This window comes from Cetorhinus maximus, chromosome 27 (genome assembly GCF_964194155.1).
Source record: "Cetorhinus maximus chromosome 27, sCetMax3.hap1.1, whole genome shotgun sequence".
In the NCBI taxonomy this organism is placed as follows: Eukaryota; Metazoa; Chordata; class Chondrichthyes; order Lamniformes; family Cetorhinidae; genus Cetorhinus; species Cetorhinus maximus.
In genome coordinates, this window is record NC_135905.1 from 10,905,743 (window position 1) to 10,924,908 (window position 19,166).

General features: G+C 45.6%; 1 pseudogene; it reads right to left on the bottom strand.

Moving 5' to 3' along the window:
* Window positions 1–4,703: 4,703 nt before the first annotated feature.
* LOC144668487 (histone H2A-like) lies at window positions 4,704–5,085 on the bottom strand (annotated as a pseudogene).
* Between the last annotated feature and the right edge of the window lie 14,081 nt (window positions 5,086–19,166).

A 19,166-nucleotide genomic window follows, 5' to 3' on the forward strand; every position in this document is an offset into this window, starting at 1 on the left:
AAGTTGCTGGGTGGCAACAATTCATTGAAAACCTGATCAGAAATTCACGGGCTGCTTTCTATTCCTTCGAAGATGTGGAAACGTTAACTTTGCTTCCCTCTCCACAGCCGCTGCCGGACCTGCTGAGTTTTTCCAGCCTTTTCTCTTTTTATTTCAGATTGACAGCGCCCCCCGCAGTCTTTTGCTTTTATCTTAAGTTGTGGAAAGGTTTGGAGAAAGTTATAACCGAAAGTCCAACTGGTTTCAAGCCCATGAGTTATCTCCAGTGGCATTTAACCTAGTTTTAGGCTATACACCTCCCCACTTAAAAGATGAAATCCCGGATTTAAGAATATTCCTTAAAAGTCACTGGTTATTTGAAACTTTGCTCATCCAATTTTGACAGTAAGGCCTTCAACAAAAGCGCAGTGATATGATATGCTTTCAAACTTGTGTTCATTTAGAAAAAGTACATATTCTAAGGCTTTTTAATTGAAATAACATAATGCATGTGCTCCGTGTCGTTAACATTTGCTGTTTAATGAAAAGTAACATATCATTTGTCATTAAGAGTTACGTCAACGTATCCATTTATTACCTCGGTATCGGATTATTTTGAAGAAACCACCTTAAAAGTAGCAAAGCAATTTGCAGGAGCACAGTTTATGGCTTTCCCGCATTATAAATATTTCATTAAACACAGATTTCTAGTTACACTGAATCGATGCTATTATATGTGCAATTGGGGTTTATCTGTTTTAACGTGGTCCACAAGGATAATGTATTGCCGAGCTATATGTTTTTTTAAAATATGAAATATGATTGTACGAAGAATAATGAGGGAACATTTCTTCGCGTCTCATTCCCAACTCACCCAGATTACCACAGGATGGCGCTGTCTTCGCAGTTCTCTCTAGTTGACTCCCTCAACTCAAATTGGAGAGCGTCAGAATAGGAGTTTACTTTGGGAATGTAGATTTACTGTACGGTATTCTGTAGTGTATATAGTCAATTAACAAATCCTAAAATTCATCATTATTGAAAACATGTAAATATTACAACGATTGTAAATGCGATGTGACAAACCTCTAATTTTGCCATTTTATTTAAATCCATAAATGTCAAGTCACTTTTGCACACTGGATACTGACCCACATTTAATTACAATAATTTTCCATGTAATTCCCGCATAACCTTGCTAGACATTTCCCTCCTCTGATGTTTCAAATTACTAATTTTATTTGGAACAAGGGTTGTCTCAGTTTTGCGTTTCTCTGTTATAAAAAGGAACGGGTAATGAGCCGGTAAGTTAAAATCACACCTGCCCGCCCCAAAACTCCAGCCTCACTAAGTGCGATTAAAACACACTGCGACGTTTATTGATGCAGACAAAAACTTAACTAAAGCAAACTACTCTTGTGCATCTCTGGCAGGGAGACTTCAGAACTTGTAATTGCAGGCACGAAATGAGGAAAGCCAACACCATAATTCGACTTTAAAACCGGCCAAAAAGGCGAGCTCCTTATTTGTAAACTGTTTAGTATTTATGCCGACGATTTTTATTGAGCGCAGGTGTTACATGGTGGCGGAGCTGGCAAAATTAAGGAAAGCATTATTTGTTTTGTGAGTAATATAACGGCTACTTTACAATGTGTAAGACTGGGTGTGACTACAGTCAAAAATACCTGGAAAAACTCAGCAAGTCTGGCAGCATCTGCGGAGAGAAACACAGTTAACGTTTCGAGTCCGAATGACCCTTCAACAGAACTGTTCTGTTGAAGGGTCATTCGGACTCGAAACGTTAACTGTGTTCCTCTCCGCAATTGCTGCCAGACTTGCTGAGTTTTTCCAGGTATTTTTGTTTTTGTTTTGGATTTCCAGCATCCGCAGTTTTTTTTTGCTTTTATGTCACTACAGTCAAAGCTGGTTTCGAGTGCAAATTACACAAATTCCACGATTTAGAAATGAATACCAATCAAGAACCTATCTATCTCCGTCTTATAAGACCATAAGACATAGGAATACAAACACTAGTTTCTCCAGCTCTCTCGAACCTAACGGGATATATTCCCCTCTATTGCATTTCCTTACTTCCACTCAGGTTGAAACTCGTGTTGCTAGCCTTGGGAAGGGCTGCAATAGGGTGGAGAAGGTGTTTCTACTTGTGGGGAGCCCAGAACTACTGGCCAAAGATGTATAGAGTAGAAAGACTTGCATTTATACAGTACTTTTCACAACCACCACATGTCTCAAAGCACTTTACAGCCAATGAGGCACGTTTGAAGTGTAGCCACAGTTGTAATCTAGGAAATGTGGCAGCCAATTTGCACACAGCAAGCTCCCACAGACAGCAGTGTTATAATGGCCAGATAATCTGCTTTTGCTCTCTTATCTTTAGCTCTGAAGAAATGTCATAGGGACTCGAAACGTTAACCCTGTCTTTCTCTCCGCAGATGCTGTTAGACCTGCTGAGTTTTTCCAGCATTTTCTGTTTTTGTTTCAGATTTCCAGCGTCTGCAGTATTTTGCTTTTATCTGCTTTTGTCATGTTGCTGGGAGGGGGATAAATATTAGTCAGGACACTGGGATAATTCCCGTGCTCTTTGTGAAATAGTGCCTTTGGAATCTTTTACATCCACCTGAGCAGACAGATGAGCCCTCGTTTTAATGGTTTATCTGAAAGACAGCGCTTCGGACAGCGCAGCGCTCCCTCAGTACTGCACTGGAGTGTCAGCCTTGATTTTTGTGCTCTAGCCCTGGAGTCGGCCTTAAACCTGGAAGCTTGTGACACAGAGACAAGAGGCACAACTGACACTGGACACAAGATAGTCCCTAATAAATTCACCAGGAATCCAGGGGAAAGGTACCCACTCAGAGGCTGGGCCGAACGCGCGGAACTTGCTATGCAGTGATTGAGGTGATTATTAACATTGAAGCATTTAGCCAGAACACACCAGGGAGAGAGGAATAAAAGGCTACGCTGGTGGGGTTTGATGAAGTAATTAAATAGGAGGAGCCCCTGTGGAACCTAAAGTAGCAGCTTAGGATGGTGAGGGTGGAATGGCCTGTTTCTGTACTGCACATAGCGTTCAACTCTTTCAGGAACAGTCACCAGTCGTGGGGAACGGGATTTCTCGCCGCTGCCGAACTGTCAGGAGAGGAGGGGCACGGCTTGCCTTGCAGGGACACTCATTCCTGCAGACAGAATCTCCTCTAGAGGGTGCTCTGAGAACACTGTACGTGACACGAATCCTCTGCTCAGTGCAAGGCAGCTCGTCCCCTCCCCAGCGGCCCTCGCCGCCTTATCCAAGGCCTCACACGAAGGGACATCTCCAAGTGCCCTTAGTGCAATCTTTCCCCGTAATTAAACTGGGAACGGGAAGTCTTAAAGTAAATGCATCAATAAGGCCCCCCCACCAGTGTTTCATATTTTTGCCTTAATTTCAAAGGTAAATCATATGTAAACTCTGGGACTATACAGTATCGTTATAAGCAAAACAAAATGCACTCGAAATTAGTTTAAAGATTTAAAAAATAAATAAATACAGGAAGACACAATCGCCAAAGCGGAGGTTGGCTTGTTTCCTAACTCGCTGAATAATGGAATAATTAGGAATGCTTGCTTGCTTAATTGTGATTGAATTGCTTCTAACTCACGTTCATCAGCCACCTTCAGTTTTAAATAGGAAGTTGGATCTCTGAAGGGCTGCAACTCACCTCACCTTTTGCATCCCCGCGTTTATGGCCAATTCTGACCTCATTTCACTGTGAGTTTCAGGCTGGGATTGATAGTCCTACTAGGGCAGTGAGCGATGCTGCGCCTGAGCGAGCTGGTCTGAGCCTACAATTCAACGGAGCCCGCGTCCTTAATTTCTCCTAACATGGAAATCGGTCCAGTGATGCACCTGGGAAAATATAACCTTACATTTTAAAATGTAAGAGAGCCAAACTTTTTGCTGCACTAGTTGTGGTTTCTATTGTAGTCAAGCCAGGTCAGTTAGAGGTAACTTCACACCCTAACCCATGCATTTTGGCTGCAGGTTTTAAGCTCATTTTCAGGAAATGCCTTTTATTGTCTACTTCCAATTCCCCTTCTTAGAGTTATAGAGTTGTACAGTACAGAAACAGGCCCTTCGGCCTATCGTGTCTGTGCTGGCCATCAAGCTCCAATCTATTCTAATCCCATTGGCCTGTAGCCCTGTGTGCTATGGCGTTTCAAGTGCTCATCCAAATACTTCTTAAATGTTGTGAGGGTTCCTGCCTCTACCACCCCCTCAGACAAGTGTGTTCCAGATTCCAACCACCCTCTGGGTGAAAACATTTTTCCTCAAATCCCCTCTAAACCTTCTGCCCCTTACCTTAAATCTATGCCCCCTGGTTATTGACACCTCCGCTAAGGGGAAAGGTTTCTTCCTATCTACCCTATCTATACCCCTCATAATTTTGTATACCTCTATCAGGTCCTCCCTCAGCCTTCTCTGCTCTCAGGAAAACAACTCCAGGCTACTCAGTCTCTCTTGTTAGCTGAGGGTGAGAAGGTGATGGCCTTCTTCCTGAACCACTACAGTCCACATGGTTAAAATGCGCCCACAGTACTGTCAGGGTGGGGTCTTCCAGGATTTAGACCCAGCGACTATGAAGGAAGTATGATGCATTTCTGAGCCAGAATGGCATGTGAATGGGAGGGAAACTTGAATATCTTTCTGATCTCGCCCCCTACAGGCATCATTTGCTGGGGTATCCTGTCTTCTTGGGCAGCGGCACGGCCTGGATGTTGGGCAGGACCCCACCCTGGGCTATGATGACCTCTCCCGGCAGCTTGTTGAGCTCCTCGTCATTGTGGATGGCGAGCTGCAGGTGGTGGGGGATGATGCAGGTCTTCTTGTTGTCCCAGGCTGCGTTGCCAGCCAGATCGAGGATCTCGGCCGTCAGGGACTGGAGGACGGTGGCCAAGTAGACGGGGGCTCTGGCCCCAACACGCTCGGGCATAGTGACCTTTGCACAGCAGCTGGTGGATACGGCCAACAGGGAACTGGAGACTGGCTCTGGAGGAGCGAGTCTTGGCCTTGGTGCACCCTTTGCCTCCACTTTTACCGTGACCGGGCATCTTGTTGCTGCCCCTGCTAAAAATCTTCACCAACGTTCAAAAGTGAAGCTGTTCCCATGCGCCTTTGTCCTTTTGGGTGCTAGAAGACAGTGGTTTGGCAGGTGCTGCTGATAAAGACTTAATGAGCTACTGTTTCGCATCCTGAGGCTAATATATGATGCAGTGATAGAAAGTGGAAAGGAAGGGGTGTTTTAGCATGAGGATGGGATCCAGTCAAGCGGACTGCTTTGCCATGTAAGTTGTCAGGCTTTTGTTACAGCAGCACCCATCCAGACATCGGAAACGATTCCGCCACACACTTGGTAGTTCAAAGCTACGACTCTACCCCCCAGAAAGCCATTGTGACAAGGCCAACTGATAATTTCAAATGATTGATAAATGTTTGGCAGTCACAGAAATTAAGGGTCGAGTTAATACTAGCGAGACAGGTTTGATGGGCTGAATGGTCTACTCTTGTTCATATATTCCTATCACACTTCTGACTTGTGCCTTGTAGTTCCATCGACAGCAGGGTTTTAGATGCCATGGACCATCCCATAATGGTGCATTTGCATTAAATGCAATAATGTGTTGATATATATCTTGTTCCTAGACTGTTTTATATAGGTTCTCATAGGGAAGGAGCCAAAGACAGGTATTTTGACTTGGTAAAGGGCTGTTGCATTATCCTAATAAGGTTTGTCTTTGTAAAGGGCTCAAATAAACCAAACAACACCTACAAAAAGAATGATTAGCAGATAGTGAAATAATGAATGAAACAGAAATGGCAGGATTCAGCTTGAGGAATGAATGATACACCTGTGCTGACTGACAATGGAAATAGGGGAAAAAAGGGAAAGGAAGACCTCAGCAAAGAAAACAGTCAAGTTTGGTCAGAGTTTGCTGAGATCGGAAATGAGCCATGATTTCTATAGAAATAGGGATGAGCGAAAATGCCCATACATTTACTGTCAAATATTCTGATACACAATTTATACCCAACAGAAGCACTTCAGTGTCCTCATTCATTTAGCAAGCCATTTGATTCTTCTAATCATTTTTAAAAGTAGTTTTTTTCCCTGCAGAAGGTGCATCCACCTCTCCATTTGAATCTAATCAGTGTGACCTGGCATCAAGGAATATACACCACATTCCTTTTGTAAATATGAAGTGTGACCAACTCCATAGTGAAGCACACTTTGTTATAATGAAATGTTACTCTGTACCTTGTATTATTGAATACATCGTAAATATAAATGTAATCACACTCTAAAATGCACAAGGCAGTAACACTATGAAGATGGTACAACATGTTAATGGATAAGATATTATGTAATCATTCATCTTGCGTTACCAAAATAGAAGGGTCTACGGGCCATGACACCAAACTTGGTGATAAACAAGCAAAGTTCCTGAATTCAGGGTAGCAACGATTTATCGGCTCTCAGTTAGTCTATTGTGTATCCCATAGCAATCCTTGTTTGGACACACACATGGCCGCTCATTCACTGTCGCTGGGTCAAAATCCTGGGACTCCCTTCCTAACAGCACTGTGGGTGTACCTACACCACATGGACTGCGGTGGTTCAAGAAGGCAGCTCACCACCACCTTCTCAAGGACAATTAAGGATGGGCAATAAATGCTGGCCCAGCCAGCGAAGCCCACATCCCACGAATTCATTTTTAAAAATCATGGATACTGTACTTCCATTAATTCTTAAATACTGCTGTCTACCTTTGTTCTGTTCAGTGAGCATCTATATCAATACTGGACATCTTAAAGTTTTGGGATGATGTATTTCCTTATTTGTCTGTAGTGAAGATATTATTAAGAAATTGTATGCGAGTTAAATGAGAGGACATAAAGCTTATGTGCTCAGAATCGATAAGCCTGTCTGCAGTGAATGCAACAGAAATCTCAATGAGATGCTGCACAGTTGGGTAAGCTGTGATCAAAGAGTTAGGGTCGAAACTAAATACAGGATGTGATCTACATCCTTCTCTGATGAATTTACAATTGTTTGACTCTTAGGTCTACTGGTTGAGCAGGAAAAGATCCAGGCATGTTTAACAAACTGCTAAATGTGGTATCAGGTAGAAGTCCGATGCCTGACGCAGGTGCTGATTGATACCGGGGGGAATTAAGACACAGGCACTAGAGTAAATGGAATGAAGAGGCACATCAGTTGGATGCTCTGTAACATGACACAGGAGCAGGTGGGGCTGAAAGTGATCCTGGGCTGAACATTACAGGTTCTAAATAGTGCACGATGCTTCTTTAATGAACAACAAAGGTTCACCAAGGGGGGAAAAAAAATTGTTAATAGTTTCAAAACGCAGCATGGTCAGAAAAATTAAAACTGAAATAGGAATGAAAATAAAAAAGAGAAATCTCTGGAAATATCTTGTAAATTATTCAACATTGAAAAGGGAAATCTATTTAATATTTCAGCAGAATCACCGCAGGTCTGCCATTGCTCTGCAGGAGTGTTTCCCTATTTAGAAATGATCACAACATATGATACATGGTAATTATCGTAGTCTTCTGCATTTAGGGTTATGGCATCAGGATGTGTTTGCACCATAACCGCAGCTTTGCACGGATGCTGATGTTATGGTGCTGCTCCAACCGGAATCCGGACCAAAGTAGAGTGACACTCCTCGGTGGAGCTCTTCCCAACCCACCTCCCTTCAGTGACAGCTTGGATCTTGAAATTCAATTTGCAACTGCACAAATTTTACCATTGGTGTGAAGCTGAAACCACTACATGGTGACACTAAAACTCGCCGTGTGAAAATACTGTTTATCTCTGCGGTCCCCTCCTAGAATTGGGTTAAAACCGTATAGGGGCAAAGGCTGCCTCAGAGCTACTGGTGAAAAGTAACAATGAAATTCTGCCTTCTGGATCATGTGCCTGGCAACATATGGACAACAACAACACAGGCCCTTGGTGCTAGCAACAACTTTATTGTCCTTTACTTTATTATCTCCTACCAAACCAGTGGCTCTACAGTCCAATTAAATGACAGGAAACAGGGTGGAGGCTGTATCTTCCGCATAATATATTACAGAATTTCGTTGTCCCATTCATTATTAAGCTAACTCAGTCCAGTTGGTGAGTTCATTCATACGAGATCTCTTGTTTGATTTTTCCCATGAAGGAGCTTCTGCATTTTTTTTGCATGCCAAATTCTTTTTGATAAAATACTTCTTGATAATTTAATTCCCCCTTTCATTGATTAGTACCGAAAGGGGGAACACTGGTTACTGCCAATCTCTTTTATAATTATCATTAAACAACAATGCATGATATCTTCCCATGATGATTACTTATATTCTCATGCGGTGTATATATACCAGTAAATTACTAGGGGTTTTGTCTTTGATTAAGTTTTTTTTTCATACAAGAGTTGGGAGACACATAAAAGTTGGCAGTTCAAAAACTCACTTCACAGCATCACATAGTGACTGGAACCTGTAACTACATCAATACAATTAACTGTTTATATCTATTTCCATACAATGTTTATATAAGCAGTTTCAATATTAAGCGTTGACATAAAAGCTTAACCAAAAATTGTGATAAGAGTATTTGCATAGGAGGTTCTGCATACACATTTTGCATATTCAAAGAGTAAGTTGTGAGTATCAATTTGTTATAAGATTAGAATTGCCTTGTGTTTAATCTATCCAAATAAAACTGGTTTAAACAAACCATAAAAACTAAATAAGTACGTTATTTAACGAGAGGAAATAAGCTGAATAAAAAAACACAACATTGAAAGAGATTGCACTTTTATTCATAAAGCAAAAACAAAGCATAATCAGGCAAATAAACCCTCAGATTTTTCTGATATTCCATGTAATGGTTACACAGAAGTATTTTGAGTCTCTGGGGCACAAGGGTCTGGGGTTTGCTTTTGACTGGAATTATTCATTAACTAAATGGCCAACCATGACTGAAGTCCTTTTCAGCATGACAAGTGGCAAACACTTTCATGGGAATCTAAGTAGTGATTACTTGAGTTTGAAGATATTGTGAATGGTTCTGGTTAGGGATAACAACTAGAAAGACTCGTTTCTCCCAATTTTGCAGGAGCACAGGAGATGCAGACAGCAGAGGGTCCATTTTAGATCTAAATGTCATGAATCCCAGCATGCTCCAAAAGAAACACAGCAGCTAGTTACCTCATGTACTCCTTACATGGAATAGCATTTAAGGGAAGCACAAGACCACTTTTAAGATGTTGCACTTCCTGAATTTGGACCAAATGATGGCAGATGTGGAAGGAGTCACCAGGCCTATGATGTTGGGTGTGTTTTGAGTAAAATTATGGTCGTATTAAAGTTGTTGTGTGTACAGACGTTATTTTTTGAAACATGTGATGTGGTGGCATTGTTAGGGTCCATTGGAATTAATGCACATGGTGGTGTGTCTGCTATGTAGAATTTTCTGCTCGCAAGCGGGTATATGTGGACAGAATAGGCTACGTAGTGGACAGAATTGTGGATCCTATATCAGATTGTAATCAAGTCAGCCGTAGCTCAGTGGCAGTGCTCGCATTTCAGTCATAAGGTTGTGGGTTTAAGACCTACTCCAAAGATTAGAGCATGTAATTTTGGCTGAGATTCCCTTCCCTAGCAGCGGTGAGAAGTGATGTACAGTTGGAGAGTCCAAGTGCCTGTTTCAGGTGAATGTTGAAGATCCCACATGAGTGTTGAAACAGGAGCAGGCATTCTGAACAACATATAACCTTCAGCCACCCAACCAAAAACAGGTTCACTGGTTGCCGTGTGTGGGACTTGGCTGTGGACCATTTAGCAGTCAATTTTGCCTACCTAACCACAGTGGTTCGGTGTCATTACTGCTTCATCGTCTGCGAAGGATTTTGGACCATTCCTTCTTTATTCCTTTAGCTAGCTGACAATTTGCAGCCACCTCGAGCTGCTCCTCATTGTCTGCCTCGTCCACTGCTGCCCTTTGGGCCCTTCCTCCTCTGGAGCCTCAATGAGCAGGTTACTTTGTTCAGCAACATTGTGCAGCCAACAGAACACCGCTACTGGCATTCAGATACTAGCTGGATTACACTGCAGAGCATCCCCGACCAATTTAAACAGTGTATTTTATAATGGCTCTATCACTGGTTCCCATTATGGCAGTTGCACTAGTATCCTGGGAAAATACATAAATATAACCACGCCATGGCACTGATCTCCTAGAATCCATCCAAACACCTGGGGCAGGATTTTCCCGTTGTCGGGGGCTAACCCTGCACACCTGCGCGTAAAATGACACGCAGTGACGTCAGGTGAGCATCCCGATGTCACCGCGCGCCATCGCGATATTTTGTTGGGTGGGCGTGTGTTGATTTCCGATGCGCGCCCGCCTTTAATTAACCAGCCACTTAAGATCCTTGAGGCGCCCGTGCAATCTTCAGGTCAATGCACGGGTGCAACGGGCAGGATACATTTGTATAAACCTCATCCACGGGCGGGATAAGAGGGCTCACTGGGGTCGCGAGTGTGCTCTGTCAAATATTGATTTCTCAAAGTTTCTTAAACTTGCCCATGTGATCTGCAATACTTCAAAACGCAGACCAGCTGCTTGGACTGGACTCACAACCTTCAGGTCTGCACTCTGCAGTGAGGAATCTTTTCTGGGCCTGCAGGTCTCTGGAAGCCTTCCCTTAGCCTGGGAACGGGAGCTGAACTCTCCACTGGAGGCACCTCCTCTGAGGAGGAAGGGAGGGCTGGAAGGGGGAGGAGGCCAGGAGTGCACATTCAGCCTCCAGGGGAGCCACCTTTGGGAGGACAGGCGCAGGCACAAGGGGCACAGGGCCAAGGGGTAGACCAAGGCGGAAGGGGCTGCAGAAGACGCCACTATCCTGCTGCCAGGGTTTACAGGCGGCGAAGCAGCTACCTCAATATGCCTGAGGTGCAATGCCGAAGGAGGCTCCGCCTCTCAAGGGAGACAGTCAACTATATCTGTCAGATGATTGGGCCTGAGATCTCCCCTAACTGTGTGGGTGGAGACCCCATGCCAGTGGCTCTAAAGGTCACAGCTGCCGTCAACCTCTATGCCTCTGGCTCCTTCCAGGGCTCGGTAGATGATCTTTGCTGTGTCTCTCAATCAGCTGTCCACACTTGTGTCAAGCAGGTTACAGACGCTCTGTTCAGACAGGCATTGACCTTCACCCTCTACCGTTGGGACCAGGCAAGCCACACACAGCGAGCCAGAGGCTTCACGGCAATTGCTGGCTTCCCCCGCGTCCAGGGTGCTATAGACTGTACACATGTGGCCATCAAGGTGCCAGCGGGAGAGCCCAGTGCCTTCATCAACAGGAAGGGCTTCCACTCCATGAATGCGCAGATAGTGATCACAGGATGCAGACTCTGCAAGTCTGTGCAAGGTACCCAGGCAGCTCCCACGACGCCTACATCCTCAGACACTCCCAGGTGCCGGGGCTCTTCAGTGCTCCAGCCCGGCTGGATGGATGGCTGCTGGGTGACAAGGGCTGTCCCCTCAGAAGGTGGCTCATGACTCCTCTCCACCATCCAAGAACAGAAGCTGAGCAGTGGTACAATAGGAGCGACGGCACCACAAGGGCTGTGGTGGAGAGAACCATCGGTCTTCTCAAGATGTGCTTCTGATGCCTGGGCCGCTCAGGGGGCGCACTCCAGTACCCCCCAGATCGTGTGTCGCTGATAGTGGTTGCATGCTGCACTCTCCACAATCTAGCGCTGGAAAGGGGGGATGCAGTGGACGATGAAGATGTCGACGCAGTGTCTGCGGCTGCACACGATGAGTCCAGCAGTGAGTCCGAGGATGAGCATGCACAGGGAAATGCTGAGGGGGTAGATGCTGACCCAGGCATACTGCAGGGAGGCAGGGACACCCGGGAGGCTTTAATCCAATGAACCTTCAGCTAGCCCACTACAGATGGACTTCCAGGACAAGCCTGGGCTGTAGGCTCCATACTCGACACCTGAGTGCAAAATCTGCCTGGTTAGGAACGGTAACTAAGGGCCTTGTTAATAAAGCTGAATGTCCCACAAAACATTCCTAACATTTTTGGAAACCATCCACCTGCAGAAGAAAAGAGGCACCCTCAGCCATGGTGACATGTCTGAATTTAATATTAGAACCAAAGAAACTTAATGAAACAAAATGACAAAGGTGTTAAAAATCACACCAACTCATAAAGACCTCATCTCGGGCCAACACAAAAGCACCAGTGATAAACCCTTGGTGTGTCTAAGGTGCCTTATATTTACATTTCCAGGTGCTATGTCTTGGTGCTGCCCCATCGCTGGGAGTGGCATCTGAGCCAGCCTGCTGACTCTGCTGTCCTGTTGGCCTCGATGACCTTGGTGGTCGTCCTCTGGCCCGTGGAGCCTGTGCTGGCCCTGCCTGGGAGGGAGCTGCCAGTTCCACAGCTGGCATCTTCCCAGTCATCGCAGCCTCACCAGATGCAATGGTCACTGGCAGAGGGGAGGAGGAGATTCTGCCCTCTTCTGGAGCACCCTGACAGGAGCTTGCAGAGATGACAGGCAGCTGCTGCCCCGAAGTGAGGTCGCTTCGGACCTCCCTGCTCACCGTGGATGGATGGGCACTGAGCTGGGAAACTTGGTGCCCACACCATCTCCCACACAGGCACTGACCAGCTGAGGTCAATGCCGATTTGAGGGCTTGCTGGTCAGAGCACATCCCCAGGAAGCCCTGATGGGTCTCCTGGAGGAGCCTCTCCATGAGAGTCGCCCTCTCTCCATGGAGGACGCATGACGCTCGGACATGTGGCTCATTGCTTCGGCGATCGTCCGTGTAGCTCCTCCATCACAGAGACCAAGCTAAGCATAGCCTCATGTATCTCCCCCAGATGTTCCCGCACACCCGGCCGCATTTCCTGCCCCTGCTGCGTCGCGGACGACTCCAGAGGCAAATCATCAGGCACCGACTGAGCATGTGCCTGGCCCCCTGCAGTCCTCCAACTGCTGGCACCATGGGCACTCTCTGTCTCTGCCAGCTCCTCCAGTGACTGTGAAGTGCCCTCACCGCTGTGCCCCGGGACTCTAGCCGATGTTCTAATTCCCACCGAGGTGCCAGTATCAGCGCTGGTGCCTGCCTGGCAGAGATGGTGTGATGCTGGTGAGACTTCAGGGCCCTCAGGTATGAGAGGGGGGCCTCTGCTGCTCCTCCTCCCGGCCCTGCTCCGCTGATGCTGAAAGGAAGAACAAGGACATTGGCTCAGTTAATATGGAGACAATGTCAATGTGCATCCCTGTCCCCCGGATCATTATGCGCTCATCCTTCCATAAGCAATGGTCAAGCCATGTTGCAAACTTCAATCACTGAACATTCAGCACTGCCATGGCTGTTGGGAGAACAATGGTGACCTTACTGCTGGGCAAACATACCTGGCCATGGCACCCCAGCCTCGCCAACACCAGTGGACCTGGGCGCATGGCGCCTCTCTAGATCCAGGGCCTCCTACTCGAAACGGCTAAGAATGGCGATCTGCGCCTGGCCGCTGCCAGTCCTCACCCGCTCTGCCGCGCTATGAGCATTCTTCTCTTGAAAAGGAGAGACAAGCATTGATTTGTGCAAATTGTACATGGACTCTCTCCGCACACGGCCCACCCCAACCAGAGTGGGACATATCAGGGTTCCAGTGCCTCCTCACCCCACTGCTGCTGAACACTCACACAAAGATGCTGGGCCTGTTCCCCCCCACCCCCCCCTTGGCCACATGCTGCCTACATCACATTAGGCACCACATGGTATATCCTCCCATAGCAAGGAGGCGCAAGCACGTGGAGCGCAAAGGGCAGCAGATGGTTTGTTGCCAAGCCACCTTGAAGCTCCTCTCCCAGCATCTCATCACCCTGACTAGGACATGTCCTGGATTTCCAGCACTGCGCCCAGGTGTAGCTCCTCCAGGTTACCCCCAAAACAGTCGTGTGGGTCTCAGTGTACCACATGCTGCGGGTGCAGAACCCATCTCTTCATCACCCTCTCAGGGTGACCTCAGCATGGGCAATATCTGCTGGCCCACCCAGCAAAGGACACACGCCGCCAATGATTCAATGCAGTCACTACACTCAGACTTATGGGAGGGGGGGGCAGCGGGGGGAGGGGGGGTAAGCCAATCTGCTGGGTTAAATGCCCAATGCCAACATGGCCCTCACCCTTCTAGAGCACAACAAGTAATTGAAGCGCTTGTGACACTGGATCCAGGTGCACTGCACCACGTCGCGGGAGCTCACCACCCCCGCCACCTCCTCCCAGGCACGTTTCGTCATGTGGGGGGGCCTCCTCCTCCCGTCCTGGGGAACCAGCACCTCCCGACATGCTGCCACCTCCTCGAGGAGGGCAGCAAGGCAGTCATCCTGAAAAACGAGGGACACATTGGCCCCCCGCCCTACCCTCCGGCCTGGCCTGCTCACCAGCAGCGCTCTGGGGAGCCCTTCCCCACTGGCCGTGAATCGCAGCCTTTGAAAGGCTGCAGCAGCTTTTTAAAACAGGCGGCCGGGTCGCCATTGGACCCAGCGGGGTCATTGCAGCCCTGTCGCCGCCCGCCCGCTCCTGCTGTCCTCGGGAGCTGTGATTCATGCTGGGCAGGCTTTAATTGGTCCGCCCACGTAAAATGGCAGCGCGGGCCCGATCGCGGGTGGCAACTGGGTCCGTGCCTGTCCGCGCCCACTCCTGCTCCACCCCCACCCCCTACCCCCCCACCCCCACCCCCTCCCCCCCACCCCCAACCCCAACCCCCCTCCCCTCGCCGCCAGCCAGAAAATTCAGCCCTTGGTTTCTAGTTACAATAATGCTGGCACAACATTTCAACAGTAATTACACTTCAAAAGTAACCCATTGGCTATAAAGTGCTTTGAGATGTCCAGTAGTAATGAAAACACTATATAAATGCAAATCTTTCTTTTGTTTCTAGATTACCTTAAAATGAAGGTGTCATGGTAGCTTCTAGGGAAACAAGCACTTACTTGCATTGTGCAGTGATATGGTCACACATTACCTTATCATTAGGTGAGTAGAATCCATATCTGTTGATGTACATGATGGGATTGATGAAGGGAGCACATCTGAATGCAAGCTATGACTCCTTGTCCTTTGGGGATCCTTCCAGTCAGTAAAATTGCAGAGCCTTGTCATGCTAGGAACAGCCAGTCTATGGGCAATGTGATGGACTGGCTTGCTCAAGCAAACACTGCATCTGTGACTCGCTTGATGCATCTGTGCCCGGCTGATTGATACCTCAGAGATGGCGTGGGATGACCTTGTAACATAAAATTGTGGGGTAGTGGTGACCTTTGCAGACAATGGCATCACAGTATCTCTGGTGGACACTATAAGTGAGGTTGCAGCATATGGTGTAACTCATTGAGGGCTTCCCTTCTGAAGCACCCCCTGAACAAATTCATGAGTCAGTTTAAAGTAGGAACAACTAGGAGTGAGGTTCTAATGGATGGGTCCCTAATGACTTCCATTGCTCAGTTCCTCTTCCATCTCCATTAAACACAGATACAAGATTTATTGTCAATAGAAAACCCATTCTGCCTCCTTGGGAATGGGGGAGGGGGAAAATAAGACTGCCATAACAGTAGCAAAGGTAATCGATAAATTGTTAACAGTGAGAAAGAATACAGTTCAGGTATAAGAGTTTTATAGAATGACTCAACAAATTTGCTTCTGCCTTCAATATTGTGCCTAGCAGCATTAGGCATGATGATAATGCAATGAGATTTAAAAGATATAAGATATCACTGCGCCATTAACACCGCTTTGAAATACATCCGCCCACGTCTGGGTAGGTGCTATCAACATCTGGCGGAAATAATGCCAGAAAATCGGACCGACGTAAAAGCTTGCAGGGGTACAGCATAACAAGTCCCCAATCCATCTTCCATCCCTGCCAACCAGAACCCTGCCCAAAAGGTCAGACAGTATTCGGAAGTAACTCTCTCTTCCTCTGACTAAGGTAGACAAAGCTGCAAAGAGGCAACTAAAAGCCATGCGTATGTGAGTGAAATATTGCAGAAATGAAATGCCCTTTGCACTTGTTCTTTTGATTCTTATGAAGAAGGCTAGGCTCACAGAACATTGAAATATGTGGAACTTCAATTCCACTTCATTGCTTTGGTCATTAGAAGGGGAAGTTTAGTTGCATCTAATTCTATTGCTGAAACGGATTTGGTGTTTTCTGAAGACTTTTCTGGTTCCATTTAATTTCTTGTATTTTTTTTCTATTTTCTGGGATTTATTTTTGAAATTCCTAGGAATCTTTTTTATTGCTGTATTTCTATGACTAGTTATTTTTAATTTCCTGGATTTTTTTTAATGTAATAAAGTAAATTTAAGTGGAATTTGAAGATTTTAAGTATGCAAAAACACTTCTCCCTCTCTCTCTCACACTTCTGATCCTATATTTTTCAAGGAAATTAAGATGCAATCCTGGAAAGTCAAAATTAAACAAAATAAATGCAAACTGGAGTTAATTATATTCTTGTATCGTTGGATCACTGCTAAATGTACTTTTCATGGTCATTGGATATCAGACACTCACAGACATTCACAGCTATTTTTAAAGATCTCTAAATGAACTACTAAGAAATTCGTATAAGTAGGGCTGCTTGCATGATGCAGTGTGTACATGCTCTCCACCTGTGGGGATGCATCCTCTTACCTGAGCTGTGAGAACCCAGGAAAAAGCCAGCAAGGGCCAAGCTTTAGGGATCTCCAGCTTTAGGGATCTCCAGTGTTTGGAACTGCTGGATTGCTGGCAAGGACAGCGTTTATTGCCCATCCCTAATTTCCCTTGAGACTATGGCAGTGAGCTGCCTTCTTGAACCACTGCAGTCCAATGCTACTAATGATGCTCCACTAATCGATGCAGAACATTAGCAAATCTTGCACCATTTGCCTTCCTAGAATCACTATACTGGTAGCACCTTTTGTATGTAGTGTTATATGGAGTTGAGTGGGAAGAATCTACACTCCAGGTCTCAGCATCAAACCAGAAGGGCTGATTAATCATCAATAGCCTCTGGTGGCCCTGCTTAGCTCATGTACCAAGTCACTAATTTTGCCAAGTCGGATCTATATGTTCTGAATCTGCCATAAACAGACAAGGGAACAGTGGCATAGTGATAATGTCATTGGAGTGGTAATGCAGAGGCCCAGCTAATGCTCAGAGTTAAAATCCCACCATGGCAGCTAGTAGAATTTAAATTCAATTAATCAATCAATTAATCTAATATTGAAAACTAGTCTCAGTAATGGTGACCATGAAACTATTAGTCATTGTTGAAAAAACCCATCTGGTTCACTAATGTCCTTTAGGGAAGGAAATCTGCCGTCCTTACCCGGTCTGGCCTACATGTGTCTCCAGACCCACAGCAATGTGGTTGACTCTTAACTGCCCTCTGAAATGGCCTAGCACCACCATCTCAAAGGCAATTAAGGGTGGGCAACAAACGTTGGCCTTGCCGGTGATGCCCACATCCCATGAAAAAAAAAATGCTGTAGAAATAACCCCAAAGAGACAAATGGTGATCACTACTTTGTCAATGTACCGATGAATAGGGGAGGCAAGATTTTTGGAAGTACTAAGGCATGGTCAGGAATGGAAAGTGTAGCTGGAGCCATGCTGTGGGCTTCCTGGAATTTCCCACCACTTCCAGGATTTTCCATCTGCAGTGATAATGGACAGTGAATGTACTTGCCTAAATTTGGGAAGATATACTTGAACAACATCTCGCCTGGCGCATTTTCCACCATTAACACCTTAATGTCATTGAACTCGACGAATTCCATAGCTTACCTTGTGCCCAATGGTAATAAGATAATGGAGAGGGTTTTAAAAAATTAAAGGGCCAACCTGCTTTATTCAATTGATTGCATTCAACAATACGCACACTGTTTTAAAACAGTTGACTATGTTGCTGCATTCAGTGTGTTACATTGCAACAAGTGACAGACCAATTTCCCTTACTGCACCCAAGGTGGGAAATCCAGTAGTGGGATGATCACCAGGTCCCCGTGGCAAAGGTATAAATGAGCTTGAGCCCCAGCAGGTCTGTTAGGGTCATCGCTCAGGGTCAGGTGAACCTTGCTTCCACCATTGATCTATTGAGATTCCCACTGGACTGAAAAATCTAGTCCAGCCTCTCACGGATTTTCACATGTTCAGAATTCCTTGAATGTTAATGTTGTTGCACCTCAATATCTGGTCTTTGGATGGATTAAAAATGAGCCTTTACAACTAACATTAGATCAATAAAAATTGAGCTTACCTGAATTATTCTCAACTTTCCAAATGAATGGAAGGGAAGAAAAAGCTTAAGATTAAGTAAAATGTTTTAAACGTAGTTTTCTAAGGCACAGAATCAAGCATGGGAAATCAGGAAAATCTACCAATCAAAGGAATAAACAAACCAAAGGGAGTTCTCCAAATATGTTTTAGAAATCCTTTTAATCACCATCTTGGTTCTTCATTCATGTGAGCGCTTGATAATGTAAAAATGGTTTGTAACATAACAGTGACTTGAGTTAAAAAGATTCAAGAAAGTGATAACCCTACTTAAACAGCAGTTTTGGCTTTGCGATGGCTGTAGCAATGCTTTCTTGTCTGACCCCTGTGCCTAGGTGAGAAATTTCAGGCTGGCGATCATAAAGCTGCCACCCTTAGCTCAAGGGACTCACTAAATTGCCCAAAATACATAGGATTTTTTGAATGTGATTCACAGCAAGGTTGACCATTCATATGCTAGGCTGTCTGTAAGCCTCACCCCTTCTGCACATTTATGTCGGTTGAAATTTGCTACAGGAGTAAGTCCACCAAGTGAAGCTATTATCAAAATATTTAGGGTAATTTGACTTTGTAAAAAAAAAATCCGGATACAATATGAATTCCAAGCTTTATTGAGGTAATTTTTCAAAGCCAAAGTGGGTGTATACTAGATAACTTTGCATGCCTATTGTTGGAAAATACAGGAGGGACACAAACACAGATAGAATTGAAGAGGAAGCCAATGAGTTGAAAAGGATTGAGGCAGAAATGACTCCGCAGGTCTTTATTCTAAATGGTTA